Raw genomic sequence first — 8,917 nt, 5'->3', positions numbered from 1 at the left:
AGGAAAATATTTTGGTCTGGATATAATAAAACGATTCCTCTTTCTTTCATATTGCTTCTTGAGGCATTAAATCTGCTCTCTAAGCCTTTTTAAAGTCTTAATGAATCTGCCAAATGCACCGATTACTGTGTGTTATGTTCATAAAATTTATTAATTGCATTCCTGGGCTAATGGTGAAAGAGAAGACTAGTGGTGCTGATCAACATTTTTCAATTATACTGTAGGACGATGCTCGGTCTGCCACCGCGAGCACAACTTTCTGTGTTTGGAAGAAAACACTCCAACCAAGCAGAATATATACTCTGCAAGATGAAGAATCATCATTTTTAAATAGTTTGCTTGGGGCAAGGACCGGGCCTGACAAGCCGGTTACTCCCTTACAAATCGAAGGTCACTGATTTGCCTCTTGCATTTTGCATCTGACCTTCCCAGCTCCATCCTTACGTTTTCAGACAACAGGATGGATTTTCAGATATTCTCGGGTAACCAAGTTGAGTTAAACAGAAATTTCCTCTGCACTCACAGTCTGAGACATTTCCAAGGAACATTCGACTTGCATTTACTCGTTGGAAAATCCACCATGCCACCAACATTTCGTCTTGACTGGGTCATTCTTCTACTCACCCTTGTATTGACTGACCTCGTGACCAGCTGAAACCCATCGAGACATGTCAGGACGGTGACAAGATGGCTGATAAGTGGCATGAGCTACTGGACAATGGATTCTATCAAAGAGTTTTGAGCCACTCATCTAGTCTAATTCAGGTTCCACCATATTTCAGTTGAACTTCCCAACCTTCGCCAGTGTCCATGAACTTTAGGACAATCATTGCTGCATCGGAATTCTAGTTCCAACCAAGTTGTGGGGATTTCACTAAATAGGATTTGGCCCATATTTTTCTTGGTGGTGCCTGAGCATCCGTATGAGGCTCCAAAGGGTGTCAACGGGGTGGCCCACTGGCTTCCCCTTTCATGTGAGGACCTGCTCTCAACCAGGCTCCCTTCAACAGAGCAGGCTGCCGTGTTCTGGCTGCTCAGGCTGTGAAGGACCAGCAGACAGCCTCCACCAACTGTCAATCCCTGTTCCAGCTCTTTGCTTGGAGACCTGGTCAGCCATATCATCTTCTGTTGGAATCCTGAAGGTTCTTCTCTTCCAGCTGCCACTGGAAACCTTGTGTTTCCCTCCCACTGAGTCCCACACCCAAGTCCTGGACCAACCACAGCGGCTGAGGCAGTAGAAGGGATGAACCACGCCATCCATGGAGCATGATGGGCACGTACAGGGTGTAAAGGACTTCCAGATGCTAAAGGCTGTTTCTGATTCCAGTTCATCTAATATCTTCTCCCTCCTCTTGAACTAGCCACCTGCCTCAACCACGACCCCGTTGTTTGCTCATCTTGACTGTGGGCATCTTCTGACCCATTGCTCAGACACCAACCTTGGTCTCTCCCCAAGATGTAGGCATCATCTCCCAGTTTGGACCAGTCCTTCACCTCTGCTCCTCAAGCACTGACCTCTAGGTACCCAATGGAGGGTTTGATGTCACCAGTCTTGTCCCCTGGCTGTTGGTGGCCTCCCCCAGAACTGTATTCCCAGCTCAGATAGCTCCCCATGGCTTCACAGAGACCCCTTCTCCTCATCCCGTCAACGCTGCTCCAAGTGTGGTCCATGGACCAGCAGCATTGCATCACCAGTGCCTTGTGAGAACTGCAGACTCCCAGGTTCCCCCAGACCAACTGAGTCAGAATCTCAGTTTCAGAAGATGCATGCACACATGGAGGTTTGGAAATTGTCGTGCCAGCTCTCGTCTCTCTGGCAGGAGACAATAGTTTAATCCTACAAATGAATCCTTGAGTGTGGTAAGCCATCTGAGATAGCCGTGTTTCGCCCACCAGACTTCCCTAACCCTATTAAATGCACACCCCGCCTTTAATAAACCCCCCAGGGTGCATTTGAAGCACAAAGACAAAAGTCCTGAGGAGGCATCTTGGGTCAGGAGAGATTTTGTGCTTTTCAACATACACCTTACGTGAGTTGGATTTCAAACAGTGGGTCATGTTAATATCGTAGTTTTTACAGTTTCGCTCAGAGGCTCTGGGCGTTTAGAATTCTTCCACCAAGTTAATGAAACTGCGCAGGAAACACAGAGGCAGGGAAGAGCCATACTCTGTTCTGCCATTCCGTCTACATCTGTGTCATTCTGTGGGACCACCCCTGCCCTCCAGCAAAGAAACTTTGGATGGATGACAAATGACAACCAAAACATATTTGTCTTCTGTCTTGAAACTTTCCCTGGCACCCTCTCCTAGTGTTCGGTAAGTTGAAAAGTATAGGTTATTCAAAGCTTTCCATTCAAAATAATTTGGACGGTATGTGCAAACGTACAAATAACCAGAAATGATGGGGACATGGATTCTGCACTATGAGTTAACGAGTAGAGAAGGAATTCACTACAAAGGGAAACCAAAACCACAGAGGCTAGAATCATGCTGGCACTCCACATCATCTCCTGATTGTATTCTTTATTAATTGTGCCCTCATCAGATGGAGAGACAGAGAGAGAAAAATGCAATCAACAAACACTTTGTGTGTATAATTCCACTATTGCGGTCGATTTTGCACCAACGCATCCTTTTACACTGTGGAGACTGGATTCCTTTTGCTCAGAAAATCCAAGAAAGACGCAGATTAAAATACAACGAAGAAAACAGCCAATTGAAAATACATCTTTTTTCCCCTGCTATCTCATGGACTGATATTTGCATGAAGCTAATTGCACTGATCATGAAACTAATCACCCATTTCTATAACAATCAGCTGCTCCTTAGAGGAAAATGTAACCCGTTCGTTTTGGGTACAGATGGCAATTTAATGATGTGCTACCTGGCTTGCTCAGAAGTCAGAGAACAGAGAAGCACAGAGCTGACTGCTTGTCTGTCTGCCCAGTAGCTCAAAATTGACAAAAAAGGGTGCTGTAGACTGAGTGTTGGTCCTCCCCCAAATTCATATGCAGAAGCCCTACCCCCCAATGTGATGGTATTAAGAGGTGGGGCCTTTCGGAGGTGATTAGGTCATGAGGGTGAAGCCCCCATGAATGGGGTTAATATCCATATGAAAGAGACCCCAGAGAGGCCCCTCATCTTGAATGGGTCTTGAAATGTAAATATCTGTCCTTTCCTTTTCTCTCCATCCGTCTTGGTGAGCTCCCTCCTGGCAGCCTAGGGGATGGGGGGTGGACAGCTGCTCTCTGACCTTGGAGCGGGAGGGGCCTATCTGATGGAGAGTTTGCGAGGAGGATGTGGACAAGGGCAGCTCACCCTCCAGTCTTTGCCCCCGCGTGGGGTCTGCTCACCCACGACTGGGACTGAGTCTGTCTAATCCTGGGGTCCAGATGGGCAAGCCCCACCCTCCAGCATCGCCTCGGTGATTTCTTTGACTATCCTTCTCTTTTATCTTCCTCTTGCTCCAGAGGAGGTAGAAATAGATGTAACTTATGAGCCTCATCAAATTCCAGCGACTGAAACCACTAACACAAAACAGCCTGGAACCAGCGGCTGCAAGGACTCTTTATGAATACGGCCTCACGAAAATATAAAGATTTTTTTAATCCCTAATATCACTCTTGTAGATTTTTTTCTCTGTCGTGCCCGGCCGTGACGCCTCCTGTGTTTCCCGGATCTGCCCACTGCGATGTGGTAACGATCTGCCTTGCTTTTGGCAGCATGCAGAAATGCTGTGCTGGTCTGGGCATTTTACCAGTAACTTCTTCCCTCTTGGAAGAAAAGCCAACATTTTTAGTTAGAATGTGATTGATCTTTTAGAGTCTTGCTCATCCAAAATATGCCCCCTCCCTCCCATGCAAAGGACTCTCACCTCGAAACTCATCACTCTCTCAAAAGGCAAGGAGCTGCCAACCCTAAGAGCATTTTCATTTTTTATTATGATGAATGTTATTGAATCAGGCCATCGTATCACCGTAGATTTTCAAGACAGTTTATCCTTTCCACTTATTGAACCAATCGCAGCTCCTGGCCAATGGTTGTTCAATGTCCTATCGAATTTTTGGAGTAATATCCAAAGTTGTCTTTCTTATTTTACGACTGACATTTAAGACCATGTAGAGAAAAGCAAGGTTCCTCACTGTTGGGATTCAATTTGTGTTTAGAAGCATCCTTAAATAGTTTTCTCGAAGAAAACCTAACAGAGTGGTTAGGTCCTAAATTGGCTCCAATTTAGGAGGAAAGAAAAGAAACAGGCAGGATCTGAGCTTGGGATGGATGCCGATTTTAAACCTACCTTTGAAATCGGGGATCAGATCCCCTCTCCACGGCCGCCTTCTCCTGCTTTGCAATTGGCTCTCTGTTTAAAGATCTGTTATTCCAAGACATAGAATCACAGATGGGATGATTCCTTACAGCTCATCTAACCGAGGGCTCCCTGTGTAGGGGAAGAAGATGAAGCTCGGAGAAAGTCAGTGACTAGGTCCAGGTGAGGGAGGGGCAGGTGCCGGACCCCCCCACCCCACACACATGATTTTAATTTTGGTTATACCACCTCGCCCTTCTGATGGCACCCCCTGTTGTGTAGTCATCCACGTCATTTTATGTCTACCTTTGGGTATCCTTTGTGTGGTGTATACTTTTTGTTTATCTCTCTAATCATCTCATGGCACTGGCTAGGACTTCCCCTACAACACGGAATTGGAGCTGTGAGAACGAGCATCTTGTCCCAATTCCAGATCTCGTAGAAAAAGCTTCAGTCTCTCCAGGAGGAAGACACCCCCTTCAGCTCCCCGCGTGCTGAAGGTCAAGAACGGATGTTGAATTCTGCCAAAGGCTTCCTCTGCATTTATCAAGACGACCATATGGATTTTCCCTCTTCCACCTGTGAATATGGTGACGTGCACTGATTGATTTTCAAACGATGAAGGAGCCTTAAATACCCATCCTAAACCACCTTGCTCAGGATCTGTCAGCCTCTTTAAATATGTCTAGATTGGATTTTTTTGTTGAGGATTTTCGCATCTCTGTCCACAAAGGACATCCATCTGTAGTTCACTTTTCTCGCAATGTCTTCATTTTTGTATCCGGGTAAGTCTGGCAGCATAAAATGAGTTGTAAAGTGTTCCATCCTCTTCCCTTTCTTGAAGATATTTGGTAGAATGGATGTTATTTCTGTTAAATGGACAAGAGAGTTTGCAAGTAAAACCATCTGGGCCTGGAGTTTTCTTTTTTAAATGTTGTTAACGAATAAGTCAATTTATTTAATAAATATAGGACAATGCACCTTATCTATTTCTTCTTGAGGGAATTTTGGTAGTATGTGAGGAATTGCTCTATTTCATGTAAACTGTTGAGTTTGTGGGCATACATTTTTGTTAGTATTTCTTTATTAGAATTTAGTATCTGTAAGGTCTGTAATGATGCCCCCTTTCTCATTCTTGATATTTTCATTGTTCTCTCTCTCAATTTCTATCTTGATCTTTGTCTCTATCTCTTGTTTTTCTTGGTCAGTCTAGCTAGATGCTTATCAATTTTATTGATGTTTTCAAAGAACTAGCTTTTGGCTTCATTCCTTTCCTCTATTGTCTTTCTCTTTTTGATTTCAACGCCTTCCCTCATCTTCATTATTTCCTTCTTTCGGGTTGTTTTGCATTTAATTTGCTCTCCTTTTTTGAATTTCTTAATGTAGAATCTTAGATTATCCATTGGAGAAATTTCTTTTTTCTTCTCACAGAAGCATTTAATGCTGCAAGTTTCTCTTGGAGTACTGCTTTAGCTGCATGTCCAAAATGTTTATTTTTTTCCCATTGTGTTCAAAGGATTTTCTAATTTCCCTTAAGAATTTATTTCTGGCACATGGTTATTTCAAAGTGTGTTATTTAATTTACAAATAATTGGTCATTTTCGAGCTATATTTCAATGACTGATTTCAAGGTCAACTCTATATTGGTCAGAGCACGTATTTTGTGCGAGTCAAAATCTATAATGTTTAAGGTGGGTTTCACGGGCCAGCATATAATTTGTCCTGGTGAACATTCCACATGCCCTTGAAATGAATACATTCTGTGTTCTTTGAATGACAACCAGGTCCTCTATCATCTCGTCAATTTCCTATGTATTTATTCTGTTGATTATTGAGAGGGGAGTGTGGAAGTCTCCAATTATTATTTTGGGTTTGTTCATTTCTTCTTTTTATTCTATCTTTGCTTGCTTCTTGCATGTTGAATCTCTGTTTTCAGGTGCATACAAAATTAGCATTTTTAAGACTTCTTGGCAAATTGACCCATTCATCATGCCATTTTTTTCCTGTGTCCTGGGTACTTTTCCTTGTTCTGACGATTGCTCTGTCTGATTACTAATCTAGCCACTCCAGCTTTCTTTTGATTAGCATTTACACAGTATATCTTTATCCATCCTTTTATATTTCATCTGTTTATATTTTTCTATTTGAAGTGAGTTACTTCTAGATGGCATATCACTGGGTCTTGATTTTTATCCAATTGACAATCTTTGTCCTTTAATTAGTATATTTACACCATTTACATCGAATATCAGGGTGAAGTGGCTTCAGAAAAGAAAGAAAGAAAAATAATGGGGTCGCCATACTCTTCACACCATATAAGTCCCTTTTTTCTGTCTATTTTACCTAGAATTGGGGATCCACTTGGGGTTTTGGGTGCCCATGACACTGTCACCTTGGTCAGGTAATGCCCCAACTGAAGCTGACCTTGGGGGTGGGCCAGAAGAGGAAACAGAGATTAAGAAATTGGAATGTCCCTATCTGTTATGGCTTACAGCGTCCATTCCCCCACTTCTCTGTTCAGGTGGGTGGATTTCTCTCCAAGTTTTTGCTGCCCATGACTGCTGCCCACTTTCCAAGTTCTACCCGTGCTTGGGTGAAAGCCAGGAGAGAAAGGAGAAAAGAAATGCCTGGAAATTCATTGCCACATTATCGGTTCTTGTCTTGGCTTCCTACGGCTGCCATAACAAAGTACCACACGGTGTGCAGCTTAAACAGTGGAAATTGATTCTCTCAGTTCTGGAGACAGAAGTCTGAGATCAAGGTGTGGGCAGGGTTGGTTCCTTCGGGAGGCTCCGAAGGAGCATCTGTTCCAATCTTCTCTCCCTCCTTCTGGTGCCTGCTATCAATCCTTGCCGTTCCTTATTTGTGGCTCCATCACTCCAATCTCTGCCTCTGCCATCAGATGGCCGTCTCCTTGTGCATTTCTGTCTCCCCTCCTCTTCTTAAAAGGACACCACTCATTGGATTCAGGGCCCACCCTACTCCAGAATGACCTCATCTTGACTAATTACGTCTACAAAGACCCTATTTCCTAATAAGGTCACATTCTGTGATTCCAGGTGGACTCAGATTTGGGGGAAGACCCTATTCAACCCAATACAGTCATTCTTCAACTTGTGACTTTCCACCCAACCCAGCATCCTCAGACCATTGCTGTTTGTACCTGGTTCAACGTTTCTTGGTGTAACCACTTAAAGAAAGAGACTCCAGTGGGTTCATTCCACCATGTCCAGCACTAGAAGTCACTTCATTATTATTTTTAAATGGTTTTGGTATTGTTTTTTGGTTATTAAGATGCAGCCTCAGCAACAAAATTTTTACTGGGAGCAAAAATCACAGAAAATGTACTCTTTTTGTACATTGAACGACAGCAATAAAAACACAGCAGTGACATCTCCCACAAGCCCACTTACACAATCTACCATCTCTGCAAGACTCACAGTGATCTGGCCACAATACTTTGATGCAGAGCCACACTGGTGCTCACTAGATGCATCCTTTGACACCACCTCCTCCCTTGCAACCTGGGCAGGTGACCGAAGCAGGTAGAATGCACACAGGACAGCGTAGGTGAGACTAAACCAACGCCAGGGCACAGACAGTGTGGGCATTCTTGTGGTGGATGACCCACAGGCAGCACGCACTCAGTCACCGGCCCATGAAGTGACCTCGTAGCACGGCCAACAGTGAACAGAGAGAGTGGCACTCAGCTGGGCAGTGTGCACTACAGTGTGGACCTGGGTGGCGGAGCTCAGGGGTAGACACAGGAGCTCTCTCCACTTGTGCAAAGCTCCCCGACCTTGGACAACAGCAGACACACTGAGGACTGGCCCACCGGGCTGTTGTCCCAGCCCCATCCCCTCTGTGGTCAAGCCCCACCTCCTGTTTTCTGCAATGATGACTCAGCCTCCTCCCCATGGGTCCTGACTCACCCAGCACTCTCCACAGAGGGTCCAGACTCAGCAGTGGGAACTGGCCACCAGCACCAACGGGCTGCCATTCCTGAGCCTGGGAAGGAGAAGCATGGGCAGTCAGCACAGCAGAGAAAACGCTGGAACCCACATCACTCTTCCATCTAACACTGGGGTTGCGAAGGCAGATTACCATGTCTTAGGAGTCCCGAGGACTTCAGCTGAGGCCTGACTGCGTGGGCTGCGGCTAAGATTCCTCCTAATCACGGGAGATGTGGGACCCGAGTCTACTGAACCCGCACCCCCAATCCTACACACGGACGCACATGCTCAGCACACTCACACACACACACTCACACACACACACTATCACGCTGCGCATCCGCCAACTTCATCATTACCAGGCTTTCTTCCTGTCCCTCAGTCTCTGAACGGCTGGATTCCCTGCCCCTGGACCGACTGATCATTTATAATTATCAATTATGTTAACACAAACTATTAGTATCATAATATTTATTTTACTGGTTATAAATGAATATTATTTACTTAACATGGAAAGTTATTTATATTTATCATATAAGTAATAAATAATAAAAATATGCAATATATAACATAAAATGATATTTAAAAATTAAATAATAGGCATTATCATTATGATAGCAGTATTATTATTTTTATCATGGTAGTATCGTTATTATTG

This window comes from Diceros bicornis, chromosome X (genome assembly GCF_020826845.1).
Source record: "Diceros bicornis minor isolate mBicDic1 chromosome X, mDicBic1.mat.cur, whole genome shotgun sequence".
In the NCBI taxonomy this organism is placed as follows: Eukaryota; Metazoa; Chordata; class Mammalia; order Perissodactyla; family Rhinocerotidae; genus Diceros; species Diceros bicornis.
The sequence above is the reverse complement of the archived record's forward strand: the minus strand, read 5'-3'. Positions refer to the sequence as shown.